Genomic DNA, 15,244 nt, shown 5'->3' with positions numbered 1-15,244 from the left:
TACGGATATAGCCACCAAATGATTTTCCATGCAAAAGATTTTATTGCAATGGAACATAGTGCGTGACAATTAGTTCTATTCCCACGATGCAATGGCGTTACAATATTGGCTCATTTTTGCAACACAATGTTTGGTGGCAATATAGTCTATTGCCACAACGTGTGTCAGTGGCAACAATTACTAATGCAATAATGCTATTGGTTGCAATATCTACTATTGCGACCATATCGTGTGTGGCATTTGTTTTTTATGCTCGTTGCAAAAGTCAGAGTATCGCAACACATCAAAATTGAGTCGTAATAACTTATTGCAACATATGTAAATGCCACAACTCACAGTGAAACCAACTTCGAAGCATTTGTTACATATTGCAACCAAAACACCCATATTGCAACCATTCTTAGACGTGGCTTTAGGGTAAAATCCTTGTAGTGCGCGTAAACAGCGTGGGAAGATTCTAGAAGACTCCAAGGAGGCTCTCCACCAAAGCAGACCCCGATGGGCTACCATGTGGGGCCGACCTGACGCTACCTCCAGGCCGCCTGGCCCCTTGGGCCCACCTGTCAGTCTCTGGGTTGCAATGTCAGTTCTCCACCACCTCTTAGGTTGCATCTACGCCATCCTTTAAGTCGGTTTGATCCAATGGCTCACGTTGGATGCTCCAGCCTATATATACCTAGCCCCTGCCATCCTAAAACCCTAATTCATTTCATGAGGATTAGAGTCATCTATCAAGAGAAGATTAATCCTCTATAGGATCTAGTCTTATAAATAATAGTGAGATAGAGAGTGAGGGAGGAGTTTGGATAAGATGCTGGCCTGTCGGTGCTCTCTCTATGGCTTGTACCTTAGCGGATCCAAGTTCTACTTGAGCTTACCTTTGCGATTTCTCTGGTAATCAACTTCTGATTCAAGTAAGTAATTGTTTATATTGTTCATCAGGATCACTGACTCTCTTTTGAGTGCTTTAATATATAGACGCTCTAGGTTAAAGTATTAATCGTAGGTGTAAGCGTGGTGCTTAGACTTAGGTTAACCGTGTGTGTGACATCAGTTCTATATAGTCTATACTATATAGCTTCGCTGATCCTTTAAAGTCCACCTCGTGTTTGTAGGCACAAATAGGACACAGTTATGAAGAAAAGGATCCTCTGCTGGTGTCTTTCCCTAGTAATGTTCCCAGTTGAATAGTAGAATACATAGCTTACCCAAGTAAGAACTAGAGAACCTTAGTTTTCCTCTCTACACTCCTATTTATCTCAACCTTGTTGCTACCCCTAATTAAGTTAGATTATAGTTAGTCTCACATGTTTCCTTGTGGATACTATACATGTAATACTTCCGGGTGAAAGCTACCGTGGTATCTGTACTCTTGCGGGTTTATCTTTGTGCATTAAATATACCAACAAGCTTTCTGCCGCCATTGCCGGGGAAACGGTTGATGAATTAACTTCGAGTCTAGCTTGACATTTTATCTTTTATTCTTTCTTTTGTTTTACTTTTTCTTTTCACTATGGATTCCACTCCTATCTATAAATATGCTAAACCCATGAGCGCAAGTCTAAAGCCACCAAAAGTTTTAGAGCCTATCCTAACACCTGGTTATGAGCTGCGTCTGTGTTTTATAAAATTGATTCAGGAACAATCCTTCTCGAGAGAAGGCGATGAAAACCCATACTCACAACTACAAGAATTTGAACAGACCTGTGCATGCTTGCGTATCGCTGGCATGTCTAACAAAACCATAAGATGGAAGTTGTTTCCGTTCTCTTTGACGAAAAGAGCTAAACATTGGTACAGTCAAACCATAGGAAGTATGTAAGGAAATTGGGAAACGTTATGCTCTAAATCTTGTTTGCGTTTCTTTCCCATCTCTAAAGTGGTTAGCCTTCGGAAAGAGGTTCTAAATTTTAGACAACTAGAAGAAGAATCTCTTGGTACATTGTGGGATCGTTTTAATGAACTCATCATGACTGGCCCAGACCTTGACATTCAAGACCCTGTACTTCTTCAACATTTTTACATGGGTCTTAGTAAGGATTCTATAAAATCCCTTGACGCAGTCTCTAGAGGGGCTTTCCTTCATTTGTCTACTAGTGAAGCAAGGGCTATGCTTTATACAATTAGTGGAAAGACTCCCTGCACTAGCATTCATAATGAACTCCCTGAGAAAGAAAAAAACATCTCCCAATCAAGAAGAGGAAGTTCTGATAGCCAAATCACAACCACTTCAATCCTAAGATTTAGCTATCAATCCTAAACCACCAATACCCTAAAATCCCCCAAGAGAAGGAATTCCACCTTTGGAAATCCCTGTTGAAATTAAGGATGACCTCTTTTGGTGTTGATTTTGTGAGAACATTAAATTCTCATCTTCATAAGAGACCTTCGAGCGAATATAATTCAAGTCCTCTCAAGAAGGGATCTCTTAGAAAATGTCCTTATTCCCATAGAGGACATTGGGAAGAATTCAAGGATGGCATTTCAAGTGATGCTATAGAAGGAGAGCTGATCCATCTACAAGCCATTCCTATCCTCTCCCCTTCTATGTCCACATTAGATGTCTCATCTGAACCCATATTTCAACACATCCTTAACCCTGATGATCCCTCTTATGCTTTCTCTTCTAAGTCTCATGATGACCCTATAAAATCCACTAAGACAACCAAAGTATAGGAGTCATGAAGGCCACAAGGATGACCAAGAAAAGCAACGATAATGGCTGGAATGTATTAAGAACTCATATGCCGTTGCTAAAGAATGTATGGATAAGGATGAAACTTTATGGGTAGAATCCAAACTTAATTCAGATCCAAATGATGAGCTTAAGTTAATCTCCTTAATAAACATGACTCATCCAAGTTTGTAGAAGACCTAAGACAAGATCAACCCGAGAGTCACCAATCCATGAAAAATCTTGGACAATAAAATGTCCAATCAATGTCATAGGCATGGAATGATGGAGATAATGTTTTCCCCTATGGACATTCATGAAGAATCACCCTTGGAGTTTAAAAAGGAAGATTACATCAATCAACATGGAAGTTATTTCATGAACACCTCATCAAATCCATGCTCGCATGAGAAATCTCTTGAATTAATTGGTCTCTCCAACATTGCCACACATGAGATCTTCAACCCCCTCATTCTCCTTGTTCATAAAGACTTTGAAAGGGTGGTTGTAGATGCATTGTTTATCATAAATATTATAGATCTCGTTGTGTGAATCTTGAGATAGGTACACAAAGGTTGATGTTGGAGGGAAAACCACTTCACCAATTTGAGTGCAATTAGAAGGTTTCCCAAGGACGAGCTTTTGTCCTAAAACAAGCACTTTCAGAAGATAACATGAGCTTTCACTTTTTGCTGTAATGCCCTTATGAAGTGAGCATAGAAACATAATTGTGAAAATATTCCTTTAGGTATTTTTGGTCACAAACCATTTTAGGTTTGAAGCAAAAAGAATGAAGGGTGATGACCCAAGGTATGCCCAACCATTTATCATGCAACATTTAATTACATCCATCCAAACTTGTTTTTTCTACAAAATTCGAGCTGTGGGATAGACTTCCCTAATAAAAACATCTCTTGCCATGTTGCTAAATTATTTTGGTAATCTCTACTTTTAAGACATGCTCAATTTGCTAAATAACAATCGTGTCCTTTCATCTCTATTTGAGTAAATCTCTATAGTGCTTTCGTGTTACCTTTGTCTACTATAGTAAGTTTTGGTTTGGAAGTACTCGACATACTTCCAAAGGTTTTTTAAATTAAGTGAGATGCTTAGGTTAAAATGCCTTCCTTAATCAAATTAGACATGGAGTCCAGTTTGGTTATTGAGCTAAAAATTGTTTTAGTAGATACTGAATATTTTGTTGGACTAACCCCTATAGGAAATTCTCAATTCAATTTGGGTAAGACACAAGATGAATTCAAATCAAAGATGAAGCAAGGCAAATGATAAACTCCAATAACATTGCGCAAAGAAGACATGACTCATTCGACATGGATGAAAGAACTGTAAGTATCAAAGATCATTCGCTTTGTCTTTAGCTACAAGTTACCTTTGCCTTAAGCCATGCCTGTATAGAACATGATACACAAAAACTATGCTAAAATAATTCTAACACTATCTTTTCATTAGCATAGAGGGAAATTACAAAATTATGGAGAAACAACCCATATTTCAAAATTGTATTTTCCTTCGGGTATGTGTTGTCCACTAATACTTTGTAGGCATAAAACAATGAGTGAGGCAGAAGATCTAATAAGGTGTCAAAAGATCAAAGAGCAGAAAGATGTCATGACAAAAGGATGAGAAAGAAAGGGTGCAATCTAGGAGACAAGAAGCTCACAAACAACTCATACTGCGAGGCTAGCCAAACAAGGAAAACTTCTAGAAAAAGGAAAGGACCATCATGAGTCATCTACCCTTCGTCACATGGTGTCATCACGCTCCAATGACAAAGGTAACATCCAAAGGTAAATGGTTATTACTTAAAAAGTTTTTCCTTGATTCTGGTATGCAATAAATAAGAAACAAACATGTTTGGGTTACAAGTCCATCACTTAATCCAACTTGATTAACTCAACATGTTCTTTAAGCTTGTTCCTAGCACCACTTTCTTGATCTCATAGTTTTAACCAAATAAGCTAAAACATTGCACATCCTATCTCTGGAAGATGATAGTTATAATCAAGTAAAGATTGATACATTATGCACAGATAGACGATCCTTCCATGAGTTAAGCAATTCAACCCTTTTAGCCAAATTTACTTAAATGCTACATTCGTACTCAATCTTCTGATCTTATCACCCATGTTGTAATTGAACAAAGCACATAAACATCAACTTCATCATCTTCAATGTGCCTAAGGTTAGAGAAGAATAAGTAAAGTTTTGGTTCTATTAGTCTTTTCCCACCAACAGAACCCATACACTAGATCTCTACCTTGTCTTATGAGCAGGACACACTTCAAGCAAAGTGTGGAGGAAGACAGTCGACTCCCTAATTTCTACAGGTAAAGGTTCTGAACCTACTAAACCAAAATCAAAACTCAAAACCAAGACAGGTTTGGTGGAAAAAGGTGACATCACCATTAGAGGCACCACCACAAGAATCCTCATCTTCAGAGCGAACCGAGGTACTTGATCAATGAACTTCACAAGGAGAAGTCCAGCTCGAAGCACTTAAAACACCAAACCCTCACCGAAAGAGCTAGCTTGGGGGAGAAGTACTCCTTTGTATCCAGGTAAGTATGCTTTCCATTTGTTCTAGTTTTAGTTTCTTTTAAATAGTTAAGAAAATGGTGAATTGAAAACAAAATAAAAAGGTTTGTCTAGTTTGCTTTAATTTATTTTTAAGAGTTGAATAAAATAAAGAGGACTCGGAATAATCTCTTAAATGGAAATGATGAATAGTTGCTCTAATTCCTTTCAAGTACCTAGTTTTTAGCCTCGAATTCTCTTGAGTTTTGGATACGACTGATTTGATATAAAGATTTACTCTGAACTTGAAACTTGTGGGTAGCGAATGCTTGATCTAAGTCTAGGTAATTGATGGATATGATATGAGAAGGTCTGAGCTAATGTTTATCTTATTCCAAGTGACACTAAAGTTCTAAAGATTTACTTTCTAAAAAACACAAAAATGCTATATGATGAGTTCCTGTATGACAAAGCTTGGATTTCCACCAGAGCCATACATGTTATTTAGGCTAGGAAAACCTCCACATATATGTTGCTTGCTTTTGCATTGAGTTTTGTCAAGCTTTGTTGACCCTTATGAGAGGTTTTTTCATGCTCTTAAAATCAAGATCACGTACACACAATAGATACCTACTATCCTACACTGGGAGTAAAGAAAAACTTGACTTCCATCTAGATCCACAAAAAATATGTTTTACTCCTATACTGGAAGTGAACACAAAACATGCTTGATAGGTTTTTCATTCACTAAATAAATGCTCCAAGTTATTGTTGCTATCTCTTAAAGTTTTGTTGCAGAAAAGAGACATGGGGCTATGCAAAAGTTATTCATAAAAAAAGAAGAAAAGAGAGATGAGAAAAATGGACAAGTGTCCAAGATATTTAAAACAATGGGTACTTAGATGCCCACCTAAAAAACAAAGAGAGATGAATAAGATAGCCCCTACTCTCTAGCAAATGTGTCCAAGTTTCAAAGGAGAGATATATTTTCAAGGAGCATAGTAGAATTAGGTTAGCCACCATATATATCCACCATATATCCACACACATGCACATCTTGATTTGATTGTATGACTCAACTCTCTTTGGATCCATTGTTTGACTTTATGATATATGCATTGCAAGTATGCTCTAGCTTTCTCCCTACCTATGAACTCCACATAAGCTTTAGTTGTAAAAAGAGAAAAAAGGGCATAACATCTTTACTGCCTTTGGTGAGGATCCATAAATACCACATATATTGAGAGAATTGAGAGTGTCGTACAATGGAATCTCTTAATTTTATTTTGAAAACTTATAAAAACTCTGGAACAATGGTGGAACAAAGAACTTGAGACATAGTGCTTGACTTGATCATTCCATCTTTTAATTGGTCAAGTCACAAGTGAAGGTTAAGAAGCCCCATGGTTGAAGGTAATATGGGTAAGTTTGAAAGTCAGATTAGTTTATTCTAATTCGGAGCAGAATTTTTGATTGACGTATGTGTACTTTTGAGGCGTGAAAACATTGTAGCAACTCCTAATCCATTGCTGAGTTTAGCTTTGTGTTGACATTTCTTAGCATCACTCTTTACTAGGTTGTCATCCCTAGCATAATGCCAGAAATGTGTGGTTGGTAATTATTAATGACACTTGTAAACTTTAGAGAAAATTGTATTTATTAAAGTATCTGCAAGCGCACAAATAATGTACCATTATAGCATTTCACCCGAAAGTATACTGAGTATCGTTATTTATATTTTATCCATAGGGAGGATCTATGGAGTTGTGTTGGCATAGAGATAATGACAAATATATATACTTATGATAAAATCACTCTCATGCTATGGCAAGGGTAAGTCAAGGGATAAATAAATAATAAGTGTAAGGTAATAATGACATTATAGAGATAGAAATAAACTCAAAATGTAGTATGGCTAAACAGAAGATTTGTTAAGAGCAAAAGATTCCCACATCATTCCTTATTTACTAAGTCTTTTGTACACCCTAGTATATGCACTATCATCTATAGTATAACTAACTTTGGATCTATGTATAAGGAACATTACTAAGGAAGATCAAGAACAAAGCTTGTCTCCCTTCGCAACCATGTTCTACTTGCTCTACAAATGGGGAGTGGACTACAAAAGACTCAATGGGAGTGTCACATCAGTGATTGACATGACCTAGAGTGTAGAATGCATCCGCAAGTAAATAATATTTAAGCATCATGCTTACATAATGTTGACCAATTAACTCACTCGAGTACTGAGCTAAGAGCTTTGCGAACATATGCATAAATTCATCATCAATCATAACTATATCAAACATATAACTAGAGCAAACTAGGAACATAATAAATAGCAACATACCATTGAAGTAGCACAAAGTCATAAATATAGAGATACAATGGCTATACCAGTCTCTAGACGGCAGATCTGGAATCCTGAGCAATAGCCCACACTCTACTTGAGCCTTGCTAGCTAGCCTATACTAGAAACTTGAAGAATTGGAGCTCTACTCTCTTCTCTCTGGAAACCCTAATTTCTAGTCTAACCTTGACTTATGGCAGCATGTTATGAAGGAGGGCGAGGGCTGATTATATAGGACGAAGCATCCAACGTGAGCCCTTGGATCAAACCAACTTGAATAAATGACGTAGATGCAATCCTTAAGGCGGTCGAGAATCAACGTAGCAACGGGGCTGATAGGTGGGAGCCCTAGAGGCCAGGTGGCCTCTAGGTGGGGCCGACCGGCCCCACCTATCACCTCTAGCCCTTCGCTTTGGTGATGTGGCTTCTAGAGTCCTCTGGAACCTTTTGGAGTAGTTTTCACCATGGATAAGCGTGATTGAATTTGATGTTTTGAGCCCCCTTGATGGTTTCTAAAATAACCCTACTAAAAACACAGATTCACCAAAACTTGTGGAAATTGTCAATTTGAACCCCTTAAGTCTATGTTGGTGATCATTTTCATGCATTATTTCAAGTTGTATTGAAGTTTATAATGTATGATAACTACCAGTCAACAAACTCCCCCATGCTTAACCTTTGCTAGTCCCTAAGCAAAGCTAGACTTATCAATGGATCAAGAGTTTAGGATCTTTGAGAACATTGTAGCAACACCTCAAAAGTACACATCATTCAAACAAGAATTCTCCTTCAGATTAGAACAAACTGATCTGTCTTTCAAACTTACCCATATTACCTTCAACTATGGGACTTGTAGCCTTCACTTGGGTCTTGAGCAATTGAAAGATAGAATGATTATGTCTCTGGTTCTTTGTTCAACCATTATTCTAGATTTTTTGCAAGTTTTTAAAATAAAACTTAGAGATTCCATTGTATGACACTCTTAAATCTCTCAAAATATGTGGTATTTGTGGATTCTCACCAAGGAAATAGTATTGTTATGCCTTTCTTTTCCTACAACTAAGGTTTATGTGGAGCTCATAGGAATGGTGATAACAAGAAAGAGCATACTTGCAATACATATATTGTAAAGGCAAACCTCGGATCCAAAGAGAGTTGGGTCATACAATCAAATCAAGAGGTGCATGTGTGTGGAATATATGGTGGCTAACCAAATACTATGCTCCATGAAAACATATCTCTCATTGGAATCATCTTTACGAGAAAACATAGGCTATCTTATTCATCTCTCTTTTTTAGGCGGGCATCTAAGTACCAATTGTTTCAAATCTCTTGGACACTTGTCCATTTTTTCTCAACTCTTTTTTTCATGTATGACTTTTGCATAGCCCATGCTTCTTTTCTACATAGTAATTGTTGGAGAGATAGTAACAAGAACTTGGAGCATTTATGTGGTGAAAACCTATGAGGCATATTCTTGGTGTTTTCTCCCAGTCTAGGAGTAAAACAATTTTTTGATGGATCTAGATGGAAAGCATGTTTTTGCGCCTATCCCTAGTGTAGGAATAGTGCATATGTGGGTGGTGTGTACGTGATCTTGATTTTAAGAGCATGACAAACCTCTCATATGGGTCAACAAAGCTTGACTAAACTCAATGCAAAACAAGTAGCATATGAGTGAAAGTTTTCCTAGCCTAAAAATAGACATGTTTGGCTCTGGTAGGAATTCAAACTTGTCATACAAGATCTTGTCATGTGGAATTTTTATATTTTTCAAAGACAATAGAACTTAGTATCACTTGGAACAAGATAAATAGCAGCTTAGACCTTCTCATATCATATCTATCAATTACCTAGACTTAGATCAAGCATTTGCTACCCACGAGTTTCAAGTTTAGAGCAAATTTTCATATCAAATCAACTCTATCCAAACTCGAGAGAATTCAAGGCTGAAAACTAGGTACTTGAAAGGAATTATAATAGAGCAACTATTCATCATTTCTATCATGTGAGATCATCTTCAAGTTCTTTTTATTTAGCTCTTAAAAACAAGACACTAAGGCATACCTTAAGCAAATTAATCTTAAAGCAAGCTATACACACTCTTTTTGTTTGGTTTTCATGTTTTTTTAAACTAGAGAACACACTAATATATATAGAAGATAAAGACAAATTTTTATTTTTTGTTTTCTTAGTTTTGCATTTTTTAATAATACAAATTGGAAAATTAAATAAACTAAAGAAAATAATAAAATACAAGAAAGAAAACTTACCTGAAGTAATGGGGGCTCCTCTCCCGAGCTGGTTGTTGCTGTGGTCTCTCGGAAGGGTAGGTCAATGTTGAGACCCTAGAATAAATACTGTCAATTCTGGTTCTCCTGCTCCTGGTGCTGCTGGATGGTGGCAAGGCATTGTCTTTCTTCTTCCTGCTACTGGCAATTGTTGGTGTAGAGTGTTCTTAATCTCATGCTAGTTCTCCTCGATGGTGGCGAGCCTGGTGTCAAAGCGAGCATGTGCCATCTGCTGCTCATGTTAACCCATGGGCACCGGATGGTGGGCCATGCGCTGGTCATGATAGCCCATGGGATGGTCATGGAAGCCATGAGCAGAGAAGGACATGTGTCCTCCATGGTAGCCGCTGGAGACCTCCTCATAAGACTGCTGCTGGTAGTAGTCAAAATTGCCATCTTGCCATTACCCACTTGGGCCCTATTGATAGGAACTCTCCGAATGATGCATAGAAGGCTACTCCAACCCAACATGTTCAGGTTGGTGCATACGGGAAGGTCTCGACTAGTCCTAGCCTACATGCATAGGATGGTGCACCTAGGAAGGTCCTGCTTGATCAAATCCTATGTAGCCAGTGAAGGCAGGGCCTTCTGGAATGGGGTCATCTCCATGGTATCGAGGCTACGGGTTGCGAGTAAACCTTGCAGAGGCACTCCTACGAGGTGCTTCCTCCTTTCTCTATGGGTTAGAGTAAGGCTGGATCATAGGCAGGAGTGAGGATGCAGTCTTGGGTTTGGGTCTTTAGTTTCTTTGTAGATGTTCTTCTCCCTATCTCCCTAGAGCTTGAGCTGCTTCTCTTGTAGAAGAACGTTCCTCTCCACGAGGGCTAATCAGAATGATGCTCCAACAGCAGGAGATGGCGGATCGACCTCCATGTCAGTGCTTGCTCGGGATGAAGAACTCCTCATTGAATGCAACGACATCGCCCACTTGAGCTTGCTGGCGATCTTGCTCATTTTCCTACAAATAGAGAAAAACAACACAACTCGTGGAACAGGATTAGGAGATGAAAATGTTAGTGGTTAGCTGTCGAGAGTCAATAGTCCGAGGGTTAGTCATCTAAGATTGTTTAGTGAGCACTACCACTCTTAAAACTCTATTTTCTTCTCAAATTTCAGCAACACCTCTCTCTTTCTTTCTCAATATTTTATCACTACTTTCACACCCTAACTTCTGCTCGGTCTTTCTTACTTCAACACTACCTCTACCAAAGGAAATTTAACTACAAAATTTGGAATTGGAATTTCGAACTCAGGAGCTAGATTGTAGTTGTGGGTGAGGCCGAGAGCAAGCAGGAGTAGCGGGATTTATAGGCGGCACAGCAATAGGCTGGGCGGTGTAGTGGTGGCACCTTGGCCAAATGGACTCCAATTTCCTAGTGGATCTTTGCTTCACCCTAAAGCAAAATATTCAGCTCCATCGGTGCTTCTTTCGGTGGAGATATGACAGAATGGAGTTGAGTGGGAATGGAGGTGAATAATGGAGGTTGAGTGGAGAAGGAGGTGATAGGTGGTGGTTGAGTGGCTCCCATGTGTCTCCCATATTTCTACTATATATATGTATAAAAATACAATGCAAAAAATATTTTATAATACTATGAAATATAACAAGATGACTGATGGTAGTTTTTAAAATTTTTATACCTCCACGGTAAATATTTCATATGGGTTTTTGCTCCGTAAAAATTATGTACATGGGGCTTAAGTTTTTATAATGCCATGATGATAATTTTTGTTTCATGATGCAGGTGTTGAAAAGTAAATATGCTAAGATAAAATGATTAATGCAATATGAAAAAGTAAATATGGATAACTACTGAGTTACCTCCTAGCGCGGGTTTGGAATTTTAAGTCCACTGAATCAGACTTCTCCTGTTCGAGTTTATTCTTTCATTGCATTAGTCGGTCTCAAAGATGGAGACCATAACGGTTGCACTTGCTTTTCACGCCACTCCAAATTAGAGCATTGTTCTGGTCTTGGCTTGAAGGCGAATCCTTCTTCCTTCCCATTAATATGGAATTTAATTTCTCTGGCTCCGACATCAATGTGAGCATTTGTAGTGCTTAGGAAGGGTCTCCCAAGAATGAGCGGTGTCTTCATGTCTTCTTGCATGTCAAGTACTACAAAATCTATGGGAACAAAAAAGTTTCGTAGTTTTATCGGAATATTTTAAGCGATTCCTGTAGGGTAGCGGACCGATTGGTCGGTTAGTTGCAAGAACATAGATGTTGGCGTGAGCTTCTCAAAGACCTTTTTAGGCATGACACTGACACTTGCTCCAAGTTCGCATAACGCATTCTCAAAGTTCTTGCTCCCGATCGAACAATCAATAATGGGACATCCTGGATCCTTCTTCTTGATAGGTGAAGTGTGTAGGATGGCCGCACTACACTCCTCCGTTAACTTGATTACCTTAGTGGAAGGAAGTGGTATTTTGTTGTTGAGGATGTCTCTGAGATACTTCACATAGGTAGGTACCTGTATGGCATCTAGCAACAAAATATTGATATATAACTTTTGAATTACCTCTTTGAATTTACCAAATTGCTCATCCATTTTGGATTTCTGATTTCTATGTAGAAACAGTAGGAGGGTCAGTGTCATGAAAATCTTGTTGTAACTCTTCCTCTTGTGGCCCAACTTCTTCAACTTCATCGGTTGTCTTCTCTTCCTATAGTACCACTGGTGTATTACCTATCCTTGTCGGATATGGTGGATCACTGAGTAGACTTGCCACCTCTTGTGGTTATGGCATTTACCTTCTCAAGGTTAGTGGAAAAAGTAGAGCAGCAACCAATTGGGCTAATTGAGATTCTATCTTTTTATTATAGCTAAGTTGGTCTTTTATGGTGGAAGGAAAACTATCCATTTTAGTATTTATGTTTTTAGGACCTTATCATTAAGAACAAGCTTTTTAGAAATGTCCTCATTAATCCTAGCTTGTTCTAAAATTAGGTCTCTTAAGGATGGTTGTTTAGATTTAGAAGAATTATAGTAATTACCTGGGTACTTACCTTGATAAGTCTACCGTTGTTGTTGATTCCACCCTTGTCTTTGTTGTTGTGGAGCAGAATTGTTGATGACAATGTTTTCATCCTCCTGATATTTAGGGAATTCAACCCCCAAGTATTCTCCACATACATTCTAGGAATTAAAGGCATCTTGAATAGCCTGATGATCTTTCTTGTAATTGGCTCACTGTTCAATCCAATTTAATAGTACATCCATCTTAGTTGACAGTGCACACACCTCTTCTGGTACTTCTTCGCTCTTATTGCATAATTGAATGTTGCATTGAGACCAGCCTTGATTAGAGGCTATCTTCTCCATAAGAGTTTCAACTTTTCTAAGGGTGAGTGACAAATGATCCTCTAGCAGTTGCATCCAGTTCTTTGCAAGCTTTCTGAGTTAATCCATGGTAAAAGCCTTGCATGAGCAACCGATCTTCCATCCCATGATGAGGACAATCTAAAATGTATTCTTGGAAACGTTGCCATGCTTCTAGAATGGTTTCTCCTTTCTGCTGTTGGAAGTTAGAAATCTTTCCTCTTAAGGCATTTGTCTTGCCTACAGGGAAGAACTTTTCTAGAAAGGCCTTTGAACACTTTGCCCATGTGTTGATGTGATCTTTGTTGATGTAGAACCACTACTTTGCTCATCCCACAAGTGAGAATGGAAATAAGCAAAGTAGTATGATGTCTTGAGCAACATCCTTGATGACGACTGTTCTACTTATCTCCAAAAATTCTGAAGGTGAGCACTATCATCTTCATGTGCCTTTCCACTGAATGGGGTAGCTTACACCATGTTGATGAGGCTTGGCTTGAGCTCAAACTCAAGGTTGTTAGTTCTGAGTGTTAGTCTAGTGCGAATGTTCTCAGTGATTGGAGCAAAGAATTCATGTAGAGTCTTGTCAGCCATAGTTTCAGGAACTGGTGTTGAGCTTCTTCTTGATTGATTTGATTCTGATTGAAAGTTGTTGGTGAATCACAACCAAATCTGCAACCTATATAAGATTTGAACAAAGACAAACAAGGGTAACCTGCTAAAGTAGAGGTTATGATTTCATCAATAAGTATTTATTTGATCAATTCTCTATATCCATGTGCCCCTCCCTAGCAACGGCGTCAGAAATGCTTGTTGACATTTCTTAGCATCACTCTTTACTAGGTTGTCATCCCTAGCATAATGCTAGAAATGCATGATTGGTAATTATTAATGACACTTGTAAACTTCAGAAAAAATTATATATATATTAAAGTATCCGCAAGCGCACAGATAATATACTATTGTAGCATTTCACCAGGGAGTATACCGAGTATCGTTATTTATATTTCATCCAAAGGGAGGAGCTATGGAGTTGTATTGGCATAGGGATATTGACAAATATATATACTTATGATAAAATCACTATCATGTTATGGCAGGGGTAAGTCAAGGGATAAATAAATGATAAGTGTAAGGTAATAATGGTATTCCAGAGATAGAAATAGAGACTCATAAAAATGTAGTATGGCTAAACAGGACATTCGTTAAGAGCAAAAGATTCCTAAGTTATTCCTTACTAAGTCTTTTGTGCACCCTAATATATACACTCTCATCTATAGTATAACTAACTTTGGATCTATGCATAAGGAACATTACTAAGGAAGATTAAGAACAGAGCTTGTCTCCCTTTGCAACCACATTCTACTTGCTCTACAAATAGGGAGTGGACTACAAAGGACTCAACGGGAGTGTTACATCCGCGATCTACCACATGACCCAAAGTGTAGAATGCATCCATAAGTAAATAATATTTAAGCACCATGCTTACACAATGTTGACCACTTAACACACTCGAGTACTGAGCTAAGAGCTTTGCGAACATACGCATAAATTCATCATCAATCATAACTATATCAAGCATATAACTAGAGTAAACAAGGAACATAATAAATAGCAACATAGTATTGAAGTAGCACAAAGTCAGAAATATAGAGATACAATGGCTATATGAGTCTCTAGACAACAGATCTGAAATCCTAAGCAATAGCGCACACTCTACTTGAGCCTTGCTAGCTAGCCTATACTAGAAACTTGAAGAATTGGAGCTCTACTCTCTTCTCTCTCGAAACCCTAATTTTTTGTCTAATCTTGACTTATGGCAGTGTGTTCTGGAGGGGGGCAGGGGCTAATGATATAGGCCATAGCGTCCAACATGAGCCCTCGGATCAAACCGACTTGAATAAATGGTGTAGATGCAATCCTTAAGGCAGTGGAGAACTGACGTAGCAATGGGGCTGACAGGTGGGACCCCTAGAGGCCAAGCGGCCCCACCTATCACCCTCTCACCCTCCACTTTGGTGACATGGCATCTGGAGTCCTTTGGAACCTTCTAGAGTTGTTTTCACCAG

General features: G+C 38.4%; 1 non-coding gene across 1 annotated transcript; it reads left to right on the top strand.

Annotated features, from left to right (window-relative positions):
* The first annotated feature begins 13,297 nt into the window (after positions 1–13,297).
* LOC136502437 (small nucleolar RNA R71) lies at positions 13,298–13,404 on the top strand. Its single transcript, XR_010770575.1, has one exon. It is a non-coding gene; the product is annotated as a small nucleolar RNA R71 (small nucleolar RNA).
* Positions 13,405–15,244: the final 1,840 nt, after the last annotated feature.

This window comes from Miscanthus floridulus, chromosome 13, assembly GCF_019320115.1.
Source record: "Miscanthus floridulus cultivar M001 chromosome 13, ASM1932011v1, whole genome shotgun sequence".
Classification (NCBI taxonomy): Eukaryota; Viridiplantae; Streptophyta; class Magnoliopsida; order Poales; family Poaceae; genus Miscanthus; species Miscanthus floridulus.
The sequence above is the reverse complement of the archived record's forward strand: the minus strand, read 5'-3'. Positions and strand labels throughout refer to the sequence as shown.